At 41.7% G+C, this 17174-nt stretch overlaps 2 long non-coding RNA genes across 4 annotated transcripts in view; one reads left to right on the top strand and one right to left on the bottom strand.

Annotated features, from left to right (window-relative positions):
* LOC120398294 overlaps window positions 1–17174 on the bottom strand; it is a 177364-nt gene that overhangs the window by 47204 nt on the left and 112986 nt on the right. The window lies entirely within an intron of this gene.
* On the top strand, window positions 4112–16522 carry LOC120398293. 3 transcript variants are annotated; one of them, XR_005594299.1, is made up of 4 exons: window positions 4112–4265; window positions 8557–8634; window positions 10770–10871; window positions 16210–16522. It is a non-coding gene; the product is annotated as an uncharacterized LOC120398293 (long non-coding RNA). The 3 variants fall into 3 exon arrangements; XR_005594298.1 differs by lacking the exon at window positions 10770–10871; XR_005594297.1 differs by lacking the exon at window positions 16210–16522 and having other exon boundaries at window positions 10770–11585.

Below are 17174 nucleotides of genomic sequence, written 5' to 3'. Positions count from 1 at the left end.
CCCGGGGAGTGTCTGTACAGAAAGCAATTCACAACAATGTGACAATTGCTTAGAGCAGTTCTAAAGTGACTTATTAAATGGAATGATCTAAATTCCTCCCTCAGAGGCCCCTGCCTCGCTCCCATTTATTTCAACGGGTTTATTTTGGTTTCCACTAAAGATGAGACTTGCCATCCTAACTTGGCAAATACCTGAACCAAAACCCCAGACATGAGCTCTCGAGTTCTGAGAGAGCTAGCGGACAGAATCTCCAGGCTGGGTGGTCCCAATTTGTATATTAGCCAAAAACAAACTGGCAGATTTTTTAGAGTTCAGAATCTGGATCTGAATTTTGCAGCTCTAATCTAAAGGGATAAGCTTGCATGAAGTATATGAACAAGCACTTTTAACGTACGTTATCTGTACTATATGCATTTCTTTGTTTTTTGATACAGAAGTTCAACTGATAATTAATTGTAGTTTAGCAATAGCATGTTGAAAACCTAACCTCTGTTAGCACATTAAAATTTCGCACTCTGCCTCTGCCTCATGAAATGTTCAGACCTGTGTACTGTGCATAGATAATAGCATGAACTATGTGCATATATTCTGAAACTTAATTCTATAACAATGGGCTACACCAGTGGTAATTTGATCATTTTCTGCATACCTAAAATCATCAGATCACTTATAAAAAATCTTCATACAACTATTTTCATGTATAAATTGGCATGAAGGTACAGTAAACAACTTGCAGTCAGTGCTCAGACAAGACTCATGTGCTTGCATCCCCATCCCTGAGCCACTGCTAGCTTGAAACCTCTGCTCCCCAACCACTCCTCAGGCTACAACTGAGCCAAGAAAGTCTTGCTACATTGCAGGTTGCAAATGAGCCAAAATTTCCCATTTAGGGCTTTGTTTCCCCTTGTTTGCCAGGGCATCAATAAAACGTGGTGGCATAAATATAAAATTGTATATATAAATTCTGTCCTTAAAAGTGAATTTCTCTCTTGCTATTTTATTCCTCTCTTCATATTATTTTCTGTCTCTCCTCCCATTTTTTACTCTCTCACCATCTCTCTTTTGCTCCCCCTTGTGCAGATCTCCTCCCATCTCTAGTTACCCCAATTCCTTTGTTTCCTTCAACTTATTCCTACTTACCTCCAGAAGACCTCTATGCCACGTCCACTGATCTGATCTCTTCAAGGTTCTGTTATCCCTAGTGAAGATCTACCCCCCCCATCTGTGAAAGGTGGATCTCTTTTTTCCCTATTCCTTAGGGTGTGAGGAAGGGAAAAGTGGGAAGATGAGAATATGCTCCCATATATGCTCCACGAGGGAGAAGACTAATTTAATTTGTATCTCAGGGTATGTCTACACTACGAAAGTAAATAGATTTTATAGAAGTCAATTTTTAGAAATCAGTTTTATACAGTCGATTGTGTATGTCCCCACTAAGCGCATTGAGTCAGTGGAGTGCATCCTCACTACCGTGGCTAGCATCGACTTACGGAGTGGTGCACAGTGGGTAGCTATCCCACAGTCTCCACTGCCCATTGGAATTCTGGGTTAAGCTCCCAATGCCTGATGGGGCAAAAACATTGTCGTGGGTGGTTTTGGGTACATGTCGTCAGTCGCCCCTCCCTCCGTGAAAGCAATGGCTGTCAATCATTTTGCGCCTTTTTTCCAGGGTTACCCATGCAGACGCCATACCACGGCAAGCATGGAGCCTACTCAGCTCACCGTCACGCACTTTAAAAGCTCGCTGATGCTGTTTGCTGACTAGGTCAGACCTCAGCGCAACCAACATTCCCATTGTTATTGCTGCTTGCTGTGTGTTCCATAACATCTCTGAGAGTAACAGGGAGACATTTATGGCGGGGTGGGAAGATGAGGCAAATCGCCTGGCATCCAATTTTGAGCAGCCGGACACCAGGGCGATTAGAAGAGCACACCAAGGTGTGCTGCACATCAGAGAGGCTTTGAAAACCAATTTCATGACTAGCCAGGCTACAGTGTGACAGTTGTGTGTGTTTCTCCTTGATGCAAACCCACCCCCTTTGTTGATTTTAATTCCCTGTAAACCAACCACCCTTTCCCTTCAAAATAAAGTAACTATTGATTTGAAACCATGCATTCTCTTTATTAATTAAAAAAATGAGATAATGGACAAGGTAGCCCGGGTGAGGTGGGGGAGGAGGGAAGGACACGGCCACATTGCTTATTGTAGCCGCACTACAAAATCAAACTGTTTGAATAACAGCCTTCTGTTGCTTAGGCCATCCTCTGGAGTGGAGTGGCTGGGTGCCCAGAGCCTTCCCGCTGCGTTCTTGGGCATCTGGGTGAGGAGGCTATGGAACATGGGGAGGAGGGTACGTGGTTATACAGTGCATGCAGCGGGGGTCTGTGCTTTTGCTGGCTTTCCTCAGCATCGCGTCCTGGCTCTGCTCTTCGCGCTCACTTAATTCTTTCCTGGCCTCTGCCACTGAATGCTTCCATGCATTAAGCTGTGCCCTATCAGTGCGGGAGGACTGCATGAGTTCGGCAAACATGTCATCGCGAGTGCGTTTTTTTCGCCTTTTAATCTGCAATAACCTCAGGGACGGAGATGATAGGGGGAGCATAGAAGCATTCTATGCTCTATGATTCTAGGGGGACTGCATGGTCACCTGTGCTGCTGAGTGCTGCTGAGTTCACCACACTGACCAAACAGGAAATTAAATTTAAAAGTTCCTGGAGCGTTTCCTGTGTACCTGGCTAGTGCATCAGAGTTCAAAGTGCTGTCCAGAGCGGTCACATTGGAGCACTCTGAGATAGCTCCCGGAGGCCAGTACCATCAATTTGCGTCCGCACTACACCAAATTCGACCCAGCAAAGTCCATTTTAAGAGTCCATTAAGTCAATGGAATGGGGTTGGTAGTGTGGACGCATTCATTTTAAAATCGACCTAACGTGGCTAAATTCAACCTAACCCCGTAGTGTAGACCAGGCCTTAAACAGAAGACATTGTTTCTGCCTACTCTTAAGAGAATCAAGCAGGAGGCCAGAGGCAAGCAAGGAGTAGCTTCTGCATTGGTCTTGGAGCATAATGCATTAAAATCTCATTCCATGAGCAAGAGAGGTGTCATTTGATTCATAAAAATCTATGGAAACATAATTTCAATGGTGTCACCATTTGTGATTTGGCAACTTTTTAATTATACTTTAAGAAAGGGATACACTGACTTTTGTTAATCGCAGGGAAGTGAGCCTTGGCATGCAGCATTGAAAACATTTATCCATCAAAATAATTAATGGTATCATCTCCGTTTAGGGCACCACTGCTAGAGATGTCATCACCCTGATTCTCATCCATGCCGCACTCATGCATCTCCATACAAGGCAGGCTTCTGGCCAAACATTTGCATGCTGGTGAGCATCTGGTCTATGCAAATAAGCATTTGTTTAGCTGAAGGATTGATTTGGAAGCTCGTGATAATTCATGCATACCTGATGTGATCAGGAGATCCTCCAAGACTCAGCTATGTCTGATAGAGGAGGGTAGTTCTGGATGTGCTCAATCATCCAAGAGCCATTCAATAGCTTGATAATTTGCCCTTTTGATATCACGTATAAATGCACCCCTTGTCAGTGGAAATGTTTCTCCATTTTTCTGCTTGTTGGAAAACGTCCACCAAAGTAGCTCTTCAAGTGTTGTAATGTTGGTCTTCAAATAGTAAACTCAGCATACAAAGAGAACAGGAGTACTTGTGGCACCTTAGAGACTAACAAATTTAATTTGTTAGTCTCTAAGGTGCCACAAGTACTCCTGTTCTTTTTGCGGATACAGACTAACCCGGCTGCTGCTCTGAAACCTGTCAGCGTACAAATGCCTTCAGTGCATTTATGGCCTCATCAGTTTCTGTCTCAGCCACTCCAAGCACTTTCAGAGTGAGGAGAGAGTCTTTGGAGGCTGAATCAAAAGCCCTCCAGTAAGATAATTTGGTCTTTCCAGCCTGCCTTCCAGTAGTGTTACCTCCCAACAGTAACATGTCTTTTAATGTCCCCTAGCAGCAGGCACAAAAACAGAATCTTGTGGAAGTCTTGCCTAGCATCTCACAGAGAGCTCTAGAACATCTGTGCCATATGCAAAAATCCGGAGTTTAGTAGTGCCTTTCTATGTGGCACTAATTGCATGCAAGATAATTTTAATGTCAACTTCCTCATGGGAACTATGAAGAAACTCCACTGAACAGAGCAAGGCAGCAGCTTCATTATGCCGTGTGATGACAAAACTCTTCTAGCAGGTAGATTACACATGTTCCACACAGTTGTCATGTATGTGTGGCAAACCTGCATTTCACTCAAGCACTTGTACATGAGGCTCTGTGAGAAAATGGCAGCCTTGTGTTCCACTTGCTTACTGTCAGATTTGCTGGTGCTAGAAGTCACTGCAACTACCAATGCACAAGATAAAGAAGTAATAGAGGTTACGCAGTATCGTTTTTCCAAGTTTTACATCAGCACTGATCGTTGAAACTCCCAAGTACTGCAGGACAAAATACTTTGCCAGCTAAGTTTAGCATCTGCAACAGAGTCCTTACATCAGTGCTTTCTCCAACTTTTGATAGTGCCACGTCTTTTGCAGCTTTCAAGGATATGTGCTGTGATTCATTTTTGTGGATAGGATTGCTAAAAACTACGTTCATATCCCACAGTTCATCTTCAATAAGTGCTTTAAGAGTCTTTCTGCTAAGTACTTGTTCCTCTTCAATCCTGTTCAAAGCACATATTTCTCTGCACTTAGCTTCTGCACTGGCCATGGCCACCATCCCAGCCATTAGAGCCTCTGTGAGGCAATTTATGAACTCCAGCTGAGTCTCACAGTTTGCAGGAGTAAAAATCAGTATTTGTATTTGATGCAGTACATTACATACATTCTTAGTGTAACACTCAATGTGATATGCAATATTGTAAGTGTGGGCATCTTTACTTTACTTTCCACACAACGTTCTTGCTAAGAGTGACTGCTTCATACAGTTTCCCACCTGTCTCATATGTGTTGCAATTGTGTTTAATGGATGCCTTCGGGCTTCCAGCTTACTGCAGAAGAAGGTGTTCTTAAAACACATGCCATGGGACCCAACATAAGGCAAGTATCACTCACAGCTGGAACTTGTCCTGATTACATCAACTGTTCCTGAAGCTCGGTGTATTTTTCTCACCAAACTTGCCAAATTCAGTGTACAGGTGCACTTCTTATAGCATGGAAGGTGCTACCAAGCATTGTGTTCAACCAGGTCGTGCCATGGTGGCGTTCTCTACAAATACAGCTACTAAATGGTACTCTTTGTCTTTCCACTGATGCCTAATAATGATTAAGACCAAAGTAATAACAAGAATGTTGTACACAATTACTTTAGGATTGTAATTAATAATGTAATGTATGTTATGTATCTATATGCATCCACTAGCCCCTTATGTGAAAGGCAGAAGAGCTTTAGTTTGTAGGGCTGCCAAATACCTTGTATGAACATATAATCCCCTTACAACGTGTTTCTAGAGGACAAGACATCAACAACATGGGTAAATACAAAGTAAGTGTGTTCTAGTTGCAGAATCTCTAAGTGTAATGATTACTACTACCTCTGTCTTCAGAAGGGATGCGGGAGGAGAGTTACAGAAAACAAAAGTGGTGGGGGCAACTTAATAGTTTTAATCACGCTGTTAACATAACAGTAATGCAAACTCATGTTTGGTTTTTGTGACAAAAAAACTAACTTAACAAGGAATGCTTCTCCCACTCATACTCCAAAAAAACAGCTAAGTAGAAACATATTTCCCAGCAGAGCAATATCAAACATTTATGCTTTTAAAGCTCAGCTCATGTCAAACAATGCAGAACAACGTTCCGGAGTTCAGCTTCATGAACAAATTGCTGAAAATGTTCTATACAAACAAACTGGCTTGACACAAAAAATACTAATGATCTCACTGTAATTAATAAAACACAACATTCCATTAAAGCAAAATGGGAAAAAACAACTGTTTAACATAGCCATGCTAATAGGATCTGAATGTGTACAATTCCTTAGTGCTGGAACTATGTCAGATTTTTTAATAATGCAGAGCATGCTAACCAAAGAGGCCACAGATAAATGCAGGAAAGGGATATCACTATAACCACTCAAACCCCATTTCTGAAAAGACCCGGTCCGTAATACAAGCAGTTCAGCAGACTGAGGATTAGAAAATTAGTTTTCAATAGATTTTCAGTGGCAGGGATGTTAATGTTTATCACTACACAAGAATATTACTCATACAGTTTAAGTGGGAATATAAAATGCTTGAGCAGTAATTTGTATATAGGAGACATTAAAAATAAAAATTTCCTTTTTCCTCTTGTACTGTCACAGTTATTGACAATACACCATGGAAATTTGGGCTGTTATCTGACTCTTGAAAACTATCATTTCCTTCTAGAGTGCTCATGAAAAGAACACTCCTTTATAAACCAGTAATCTTGAGTTTCTGTAAAATCTACTTTTCTATGTTCCTTTCAGAAGTTACTGTCATCACCATTATCTTGCAGATAGACATGTTACAGATGCACCAGACACATGTGAAACCTACCATTGGGTCCTACTAAAGTTAAGTTTGTGCCCAGGATGTGATTGTAGTGGTGTGATCAGATACATTCATATGTGAATTGAGTTCACTCTTATCTGCATTAGCTCCTGCAGATTGTTTTCTCCAGCCATGAGTATGCGGGGAAGAAGGAAGAACCATCAGGGAACTAGTTGTGGCTTCCTGATCCCATGCTGACCAGCCTCAGTGCAGGTTAGAACTACAAGGGAGAAACTAACACACACTACTCTTTAAGGTCCTTTATTCCAGTGGAAGATCAGGCCTAGGATAACTTTGTTCCACCATATCCTCTCACTTCTTTGCCCCATCCCACCCACAGAATGTTCCCAACAAGCGAAATGTTTACAAACAAAGGTGCTTCCTGTTTAGGTCTCATCTGAAAGACCCCACACAGAGCACACTGCACGACAATAAGTTATTCTGCCTCAGAAAGCTGATGGGCCTATTGACCCCTCTCAGTATTTGACCTGGTTCAAGAGGGTAATGGAATCTCTGGCATAGGCCACAAGGTCCTCCTGCATAGATTGTACAATGTGTAACCCTGTTGTTTACAAAGACACCTCTTGTAAAAAGTCTGAATTTTCTGCCACATAAATTGCTGCCCTTCAGTTAGAAAGGAAGAACATGGTTAACCCCTAGAGCAAAATGCTAGAATGGAATCAGCATCTTCCAGTTCTCTTCTGTCAATGGTAACTTATTAATCTTTTCAATTTACACATTGCAGAGGGCAGACCTTGGACATTTGCAGGTTTTTGTTAAGATACAGTGAATGTGAGTAGGTGAGAAAGTCATCTATTACATTACATTTTTCAGGACAGAGGGGTAAAATCTGAAGGGCCAAATTCAGATCTTGGTTGCCATGGTGCAATGCTATTAGTCAGCTCAGGTAACCAACACCAAAATTTGGCCCATTATTCCGACAAACAGTGTAAAGGATGTGTAAGAGAATGTTTTTGTTTGCCATTCATTTTGGATTTCACATTTGATAAAAATACACTTACATTTGCATAGTAAGGCCTCACTCTAGTAAACCACTAAAGCAGGGGTGGCTACCCTGAGCCTGAGAAGGAGCCAGAATTTACTGATGTACATTGACAAAAAGCCACAGTAATACATCAGCAGCCCCACATCAGCTCCCAGGGCCTCCTGCCTGCTGGCAGCCCCCACCAATCAGCGCCTACTCCCCCCTCCCCCTGCAATCAGCTGTTTCACCTGCACAGGAGGCTGGGGGGGGCGAGGACGGAAGGCATGGCAGGCTCAGGGGAAGGGGCAGGGGCCTTGGGGGAAGGGCTTGGGGCAGAGTAGGGGGTTGGGCTGTGAGCAGTGAGTTAGCATCTATAGCTCCAGCCCGGAGTCAGTGCCTAGGTAAGGAGCCACATATTAACCTCTGAAGAGCCACATGCGGCTCCGGAGCTACAGGTTGGCCACCCCTGCACTAAAGCATGTGTTCAATATAAGTACATGAATAATCCATTGGAGACAGCAGGACTTCACACAAGCTTTAAGTTAAGCACGTGTGTGAGTGCCTTGGTGGATTAAGGCCCAACAGAATAGTCATATGTAGTCTCATCAACAAATCTCTGTACAGCCTATAAAAGAAGTCAAGGCTGGGCAAAAGGGGCATGTCCAGTGCTTCCCTGCATCCAAACAAACAAGAACTGGCAACCTGCATAATTTAGAGCAGCCTTGAGATCCTCTGTCTTACGCCAGGAGCCATCCTGGAGCACAGCTGGCCCAAGCTCAGGTATCTTACAGCAACCTTGGGATGAACCCCGCAGGCTAAGTTGTGCTGTGTGTTTCTCAGCCACAGCCATAGATCTGGGTCAGAGGCAGATACACTGTGTAGCAACTGTTTAGTTAATGCAAATCTTTTTTGTACCCATCACACAAAGATATGCCAGTGACATAACTTATGAAGTAGTAATAACAGGCACTGCCAATTTCCCACAGGTGCTGTGTACAGAAGATTTATAAAAAGGACCTCACTTGGCTACAGCCTCTACTTCAAGTATCTGAGAGCAGGAAAGGGTATGTGATCAGTAGCTTAGTGCTTAAACTCTGTTCCAGACAATCAAATTTCACATGCTTATGCCAGCAGTTAATTTGGCTCTAGATTAATAAGAGGACCTAGGTATTTATCTGATTGTTATTAGTGCTTCACACTGCAAATAAAGCCACACTTCCAATATGGAGGGGCCTGATCCTCTTCCCGTTGAATCAGGGGAGTTTTGCTATTGACGTCAATAGGAGCAGCAACAGGCCCATACTTGTAGAGTCCCCTGGTTGTGATCTCTAACTTATGTTTCTCTGTAGCCAAGAGAGGCTCAATAAAAACATTATTCAACTCAGTAAAAATAAATCTATTGCCTTGGATTTTATTTCTTTCCCCATGGTTCTTCTAAGATATTATTCCAGCAAAATCCTATTCTTTGGTCTCCACTGCAGACTCAACATGTGACTATTGAAATCTCCCTTTTGACTAATTTACACATCCACTCCTGACTTATTATAGCATTGGGGTCCTCCCATTCCACCCACTCTTCACCTTTCTCTAAATCATTTAGAAATTGTAAGCTGTTTGCGGAAAGACAGGTTTTGTATTATTTATTTGTATGGTGCATAGACAAAAGGACTCCAGTCCAAACAGAGGGCCCCCAAGGTGCTACCACAAAAGAAATCATCATAGTTAATAAGATACTTCTATTGTGCTTATTTATCTAAGTTGTATTTGTTTGAAAGGCTACAAAGTTTAAAGCTATTGGGATGCAACAGACAAGTTTCTAAACAATTTTATATCTAGTTAGACTGGTATATATATGTAAATATATAAAATGTAAATATATATAGTACATTTTAAAAGCGAGTTGTAGCATACTAGAGCTGTGGGTGAAAAGAGCATTAGACCTCAGATTTCTCACTAACAAAAATCCACAGTTCTGTAGCCAACATGACACATCATGTTTGGACTAGTATATGAATTACTTTAATGCATCAAATAGAAGGACAAATTAAGGGAATTGGTTTTAAGTACTACTCCTCCTCCATTAGAGCCCAGCATGAGCTTTCTTTATCTTTTCTCCAATGCATGATTTGTTTTAATGTTGAATGAGTCATGATACAGTATAATTTTAGGAAATAATATTAGGAAAGCAGGATCCTTTTTATTACTTTGGTTAGATAATTTAGCAAAAGATATTTTTTCCATTGTACCCCAAATGACATCACATATTTAAATCCAGCAAGTATTTGATACTTAATATCTCAAATTAATGCATAGTTTTTAGCCAATTGTCTATGCTCATTCCATATATTAAAATGGTGTTGTGCCCACACATTTTTCATGAGATTTATGGGCACTCGAAGCTGCCATTACAATTCAAGGGCATGATTCAGCTAAGTATAGAGTCCCCATGATTGGGTTGTCCAAAAGGAGGGAGAGTCCTTATTCAGAAATCCCATGTATTCTTTTTTCAGAGGGCCATAGACTCTTACCTTTCAACTACCTGAAAGGGGGTTCCAAAGAGGATGGATCTAGACTGTTCTCAGTGGTAGAAGATGACAGAACAAGGAGTAATGGTCTCAAGTTGCAGAGGGGGAGGTTTAGGTTGGACATTAGGAAAAACTTTTTCACTAGTAGGGTGGTGAAGAACTGGAATGGGTTACCTAGGGAGGTGGTGGAATCTCCTTCCTTAGAGGTTTTTAAGGTCAGGCTTGACAAAGCCCTGGCTGGGATGATTTAGTTGGGTTTGGTCCTGCTTTGAGCAGGGGGTTGGACTAGATGACCTGAGGTCCCTTCCAAACCTGAGATTCTATGATTCTATGAATGAGGACACACATACCCAACAGACCACTGTATAAAACTAGATATGCCAGTCATGGCCCAAAATTCTCATTTGTTCTAATTTGTTTAGAATTAGAAATGTTTAAAGGTGTATTAGTTACAGGCCATAGATACAGGCCAAAGCCTGCTCATATTGTAGTCCCATTAGCTATCTCATTGTGAAAATAACACAATGGTCATGCTTAATGCATGGCAAATTATTTTAGACTGGTATACTGAAGAGATCTCTGCTATTGTTTCTTGTTTGAAATGTAACTGCATAATCTCTTTTTGCAATTCTTTTCTAATAAATGATAGTTACCGTAATGTCTCTCTCTTTCAGATGAGATGTTAAGCAGATGTCTTGTGCAGCTGTGGCTTTTAAGGATCCCACTGCACTTTTTGTAAGACTGAGCCAAGGCATTTTAGCTGAATTCCAGTCCGAGTCAGTGTTTCGATTTAACTTAACTTGATTCCTCCTACAGTTTAAGGCCCTAGTCTTGCAAGGGGAATCTGTCTGCACAGAGCTCATTGCAGTATCAGGGCCTAAATGTGATAGGATTCAATATCTTATTTTTTACTTCCAGAATTGTTGGGAAGTGCTGCAGTAGAGTGTCAAACATTTTCATGTGCCTCTTCAGAATGACTACATTTCAGTAGTGAATGATTTGATTCCTGTACATATTGTATATACTGTTATGCTGGGTTTGGGTTAAACCTCAGAAACTGGTGGGCATATCTGCAGCCCTTCATTCAGAATAAAAGTAGGAAACAATCAAGCTCCTTTATGGAAAACTGAAACTATAGGAATCACCATCCAAAACACAGGGCATGCAGGGCTGGTCAGAAAATGAACAATGTGGGTGGATGGGTTTCAGTACGTATTGTTTTCTGGAGCTCTCTCTCTCTCTCTCTGTGTGTGTATGAAGATGCAGTGAGAAACACACAGCAGACAGAAAGCAGTAAGAAGCATCAAATACAGACACACAAGCACTGGTAGTGTGACCCTGAGAAAAAGCTAAGAAAACTTTTGGGCTAAGTGCTGTCTGGGCTAGGAGCTAGGAGCAAATAAACTCTTTCCTTGTTTGATTTCTGCTGTGTTCAGGAAAACACAACTTTATGCACAGTTTGTAAATAAAGAGGATTGCATAAAAAAACAACAAACAACAACAAAAAATGACTCCATCATCAATTTCTCCTCTTACTGAGAACAACCTTTTAGACCTTGAAAACTACCTAGCTGCCCGGGTCAAAAGGGCTAAGAGTATATTTTAAACACAAAAGTCTATGTTAGAAAGATGTTAAAATGGCAAAGTATAGTACTCAAAAGCAGAGAAATCTCTAAGATTGCCTGTCCTTTCACTGAGTTCAATTTTGTCATCTTCATACTTGAAGCAAGTTCCTATTGAATGGGAAAATACATTGGAAAGGGGTTATCTTGTGAATTTTCGAGGAACATTTCATTCTGACCTCAGACCTAGTAGTGCAATTCTGCTTCATATGAAGTGTTTGAAGCAGAAGTCGCTCTGTCTTACAAATTGTGCTATTGTACAAAGGTAATTTTAACTACATAGGTAAAACCTGAGAAGTCATAAAGAGAAGGCATATCCAGTGCAATACAGACATAGGTGCTGTACTTCAGTGTCACGTGAGAAGGGGTATTCCCTCATTTATGATAGCTGACCATGTAAAAGTTAATACATAACCAGTGTCCAGGGCAGCATTCTCTCCCAACATGAGTTCCTAACCTACAGGGCTGTGTGTGTTTATTGGCATGAACAGAGTAGTATTATTGCCTTATACAGTTACCATACAACTAATGTTGTATCTTAATGTTTTGCAATATTTTGAGGATAGAAGGTGGGCTATGAAATAGAGCTTGTTGAAAAGTCTGTGAAAGAGTTGGTATCCATAGTGGTTTCCATACCTACAGCCCATTAACTTACATTTTCCTTGCCGTTCTAAAGATGAAAAAGCTTCATGCAGATTCTATGACAGTGGTGTGTATATTTTTGCTCAAAACCAATTCTGCTTATATAACACAAAAATATTATTTATTGAGATTTTATAGCAGAAAGACACAAACAAAAAGATGTTTACTATAGTATACACCATCCTCCCTCATGATGATGGGATCTCTGCCTCCCTCAAATATCTACAAGACAATGGACAACACTCAGATATCCACCCCAAATACATGGCTAAATTTCATCCTCAGCACCCACAACAATTTTACATTCAACAACAAACACATTGTCCAAACCATGTGAACAGCCATAGGTACTAGGATGGTTCCCCAGTATGCTAACCTCTTCATTGGCCACCTTGAAGAAGAATTTCTGGACAAATGCACCACAAAACAAATGATATACTTATACATCAATGATATTTTCATCCTCTGGACAGATGACCTAAACTCCTTCATAGACTTCAACCACAACTTCAACAACCACCACCCATCTAACTTTCTCTAGAACAATCCCACACTAGCATCAACTCACAGGACACCACAATCAGCTTCAACAATGGAACCGTACAGACAACTATAAATAAGAAACCCGTGGATTACCACACTTACCTCTACAGATGCAGTAATCACCCCAAATACACCAAGAAATCTGTTATCTACAGTCAGACCCTCAAATACCACAGAATATGCTCCAAGGAGAAAGTCTGGGATATACACCTTAAACACACTTAAAACTGCCTTTACCATAGACAATCCACCAGAGAAGTGATTGCATCATGGAATGGGCCACCCAAATACCCTGAAAAAACTTTCAATATAGGGGGGAAATCCTTCTGACCACAAACCCCTAGTTGTCACCTACTACCTCACACTGGAACTCATATGTGGTATCATTAAACAATTAAAACCCATACTCAGTCTTTCCTGAACCCCCTCTTCTGACCTTCAAAAAACCCAAAAAAATCCAACCTCACCAAGCTCATCATCAGAAGCAAGCTCCCACAGACCAGACTACACCAACTCAGACCCTGCCAGAATAACAGATGCAAAACCTGCAAACAAATATCCACTGCTACAATGATCAATATCCCTCACAACACACTTTTCAAGATCCATTGGTCCTATATATGCTGATCACAACCTGTGGTGTACCCCACACAGTGCACTAAATGCCCCAATAACAACTACACCTCTACCCCGATATAACACGGTCCTCAGGAGCCAAAAAATCTTACCGTGTTATAGGTGAAACCACGTTATATTGGGGTAGCAGCGGGGTAGCAACAGCAGGGCTCCTATGGTGATTTAAAGAGCCCAGGGCTCCCCACACTGGCCAGAGCTCCGAGCCCTTTAAAGCACTGCCCGAGACCCGCGGCCGGAACCCCAGGGTAGCGGTGGCAGGGCTCCAGTGGTGATTTAAAGAGCCCAGAGTTCCAGCCACTGTGAGGAGCTCGAGGCCCTTTAAATCTCCGCCCGAGCCCCGCTGCCGGATATAACGCGGTAAACCAGCCCTGCCCACCTCCCAGAGCGCTGCTTTACCGCATTATAGATGAATTCATGTTATATCGGGTCACGTCACATCGGGGTAGAGGTGTATGTGGGTGAAACCAGACAATCACTACAGTGTCAAATTAACTCACACAGAAAAATGATAAAAGACAAAAACACCATATCACCCATGGTCACAAGACGATCACTTCATACCTGACCTCTCAGTCCTCAGCCTCAAAGGAAAACTGCACAACACCTTTCACCAACAGAAGTTAGTCTGACAAAAGAGATTCCCTCAACCACCTTGTCTCTCCAATATCCTGGGACCAACACGACTACAACACTGTAAATTACAAGAGATGTAGTGTGAAAGTACACTGTAGCTTTTGATTACGCTAGCTATCCTCCACAGTGACATGATTATCATGCCTTTTCTTCAGTATCAGCTTCAAAGTTACCAATAGCAGTGTAGAACTGGACATAAACTCAGGGCTTTGGAGCGGAGCCCGGAGCTGGAGCGGAGCCAGAGCGGAGCAATTCAAAAATTTGATTGCTCCAAATCCCTGCATAAACTAACATTCTAAATATTCAGGATATGTTTACTTCCCTCAATCAGAGATTTTTTGAATAGTTTTCAGTTACTAGATTTGGTTGAATACCACAATCTGAGGCTACATCTAGACTAAAAATGCTACAGCTGCACCAATGAGGTGTGCCGCTGGAGTTCATCTGGTGAAGATGCTCTAAGCCGATAGGAGAGAGCTCTTCCATCGCCTTAAATACTTCACTTCCCACAAGAGGTGGTAGCTCTGTCAGCAGGAGAAGCTCTCCCGCCAACATAGTGCTGTCTACACCAGTGCTTAAGTAGGCATAATTTAGGTCACGCAGGGGTGTGGATTATTGACACCCCTGAGCAATGTAAGTTATACTCAAGTAAGTTCTAGTGTAGACAATGTCAGAGTGGGCTGATTCCAAGGTGTGCCAAAATAACTCAGGAATGCTCTACTTTGTGCCAGAAGATATGGCTCCCGAGGGCTCTCTCTGCCAGCCACGATCCCTGGAGAGAAATGCACCCCATTCCTTTTCCTGCCCCAAACCCTCTCTGAAATACTCCAGAACAAGGGAACTCTCAGTTGCTGCCTTAACAAAGCTTCCCTTATGAGGGGCTATGGCTCTACCTCAGCGTTTAACATTCATTCAGATTCCAAGTGGCTGTTCAGTTCAGCTATGCTCATATCTCTCATAACTTGTTATTCGTGAGTATTCATACAAACAGATTTTGTTCTCACAAATGCTTGCTGAAGGGCTGTTTTTCATCTGAATACCTGTACTGGCGTGGAAACAAAAGGTATTCACTCATAAACAAGAGTAATTGCTACCCATTATTCACTACTTGTCATCTCTTATTCTTCTGTTTAAGAAGTTGTAGTCATACATTACAAACAGAGAGCCAGTTTCGGAAAGGGCAACTAAAACGATTAGAGGTTTGGAGAGGGTCCCATACGAGGAAAGATTAAAGAGGCTAGGACTCTTTAGCTTGGAAAAGAGAAGACTAAGGGGGGATATGATAGAGGTATATAAAATCATGAGTGATGTTGAGAAAGTGGATAAGGAAAAGTTATTTACTTATTCCCACAATACAAGAACTAGGGGTCACCAAATGAAATTAATAGCCAGCAGGTTTAAAACAAATAAAAGGAAGTTCTTCTTCACACAGCGCACCGTCAACTTGTGAAACTCCTTACCTGAGGAGGTTGTGAAGCTAGGACTATAACAATGTTTAAAAGGGGACTGGATAAATTCATGGTGGCTAAGTCCATAAATGGCTATTAGCCAGGATGGGTAAGAATGGTGTCCCTAGCCTCTGTTCATCAGAGGATGGAGATGGATGGCAGGAGAGAGATCACTTGATCATTGCCTGTTAGGTTCACTCCCTCTGGGGCACCTGGCATTGGCCACTGTCAGTAGACAGATACTGGGCTAGATGGACCTTTGGTCTGACCCGGTACGGCCGTTCTCATGTTCTTATGTTCTTATACCCTTATTCAAGATGAGTGGCCCCATTGACCAAACTGGAGTACTCAGGGTAAAGTACAACTCCACATGAATAAGTGTAGCAGATTGTGACCCAGGAAGTACTGTTCATCAATAATTCACAGGATGAAAATTTTTCACCCAAACTATGTAGCAAAAGTTTAAAAATCAGAATCAGTTTGTAAACAGTCCACTAAAGATGAAAAGGGCTACATTCACAGAATTATTTATTTGCCATGAATAATTTGACACACACTACCTATTACTTTTCTTTTTTCTTTTTTTATAGGTAAAGATTGCAAGTAACAACATTCCTTAAGTAGAACTATAAGCAGATCTCCTACAAGTCCATTCTGAGAGGTCATTTGTGCTATGGAAGTTAAGGTGCTTAATTTGCAGAGCAGTAGAGAATATGCAAACAGAAGTCAAAAGCACTTGAATAGAAATGAGGAGCAGTTTGGAAATATGGGTTTGACTTGCTACTACACTATATTCTGTATTTTGTGATGAAAGAGATCCAGGACTGAACCTGTATGTGGAGGATGAGCATCCACAAATTCTTTTAAGGTCAATTATATTCAATACCTCTCTGAATCAAACAAATTTCTCCACTGTAATATTCTTAACATCTTTATTACAAAGCTGTTATTAATAATCCAAATATTTTTCATATAAAATAGTGCTGATAAGAAGAGTATCTGCTGCATGATGTAATCCAAACCAGTAAAGGATAAATCTACTCAACAGATGTTTATATGTTTCTAAAAGTGTTCACAATGACTTCTAGAGCTGAACAAATAATTTATTCAGTAACTTTTTCTGTTCATAGGACTAAATCATCCCAGCCAGGGCTTTGTCAAGCCTGACCTTAAAAACCTCTAAGGAAGGAGATTCCACCACCTCCCTAGGTAACCCATTCCAGTTCTTCACCACCCTACTAGTGAAAAAGTTTTTCCTAATATCCAACCTAAACCTCCCCCACTGCAACCTGAGACCATTGCTCCTTGTTCTGTCATCTGCTAGCACTGAGAACAGCCCATATTCTTGTTGGGCATAACCTTTCCTCTCGGGGTCTTTCCTTTCCACATTAGCCCTTCTTTTGTCCTCAGCTTCCAGCTTTCCTGGGCTTCAATTAGTCCCTTCTTCCCTTGGTGACATGTTCCCCATTATGTTGCCTTTGTTTTAATTCCCTCCATCTGGAAAAGTGGACTAAGCCAGGCTGAGCCCGAAGGCCCTAAAAGGGCAGCTCACCCT

This window comes from Mauremys reevesii, linkage group 2, assembly GCF_016161935.1.
Source record: "Mauremys reevesii isolate NIE-2019 linkage group 2, ASM1616193v1, whole genome shotgun sequence".
Taxonomy (NCBI): domain Eukaryota; kingdom Metazoa; phylum Chordata; order Testudines; family Geoemydidae; genus Mauremys; species Mauremys reevesii.
This window is presented reverse-complemented; position numbering and strand designations above follow the sequence as displayed.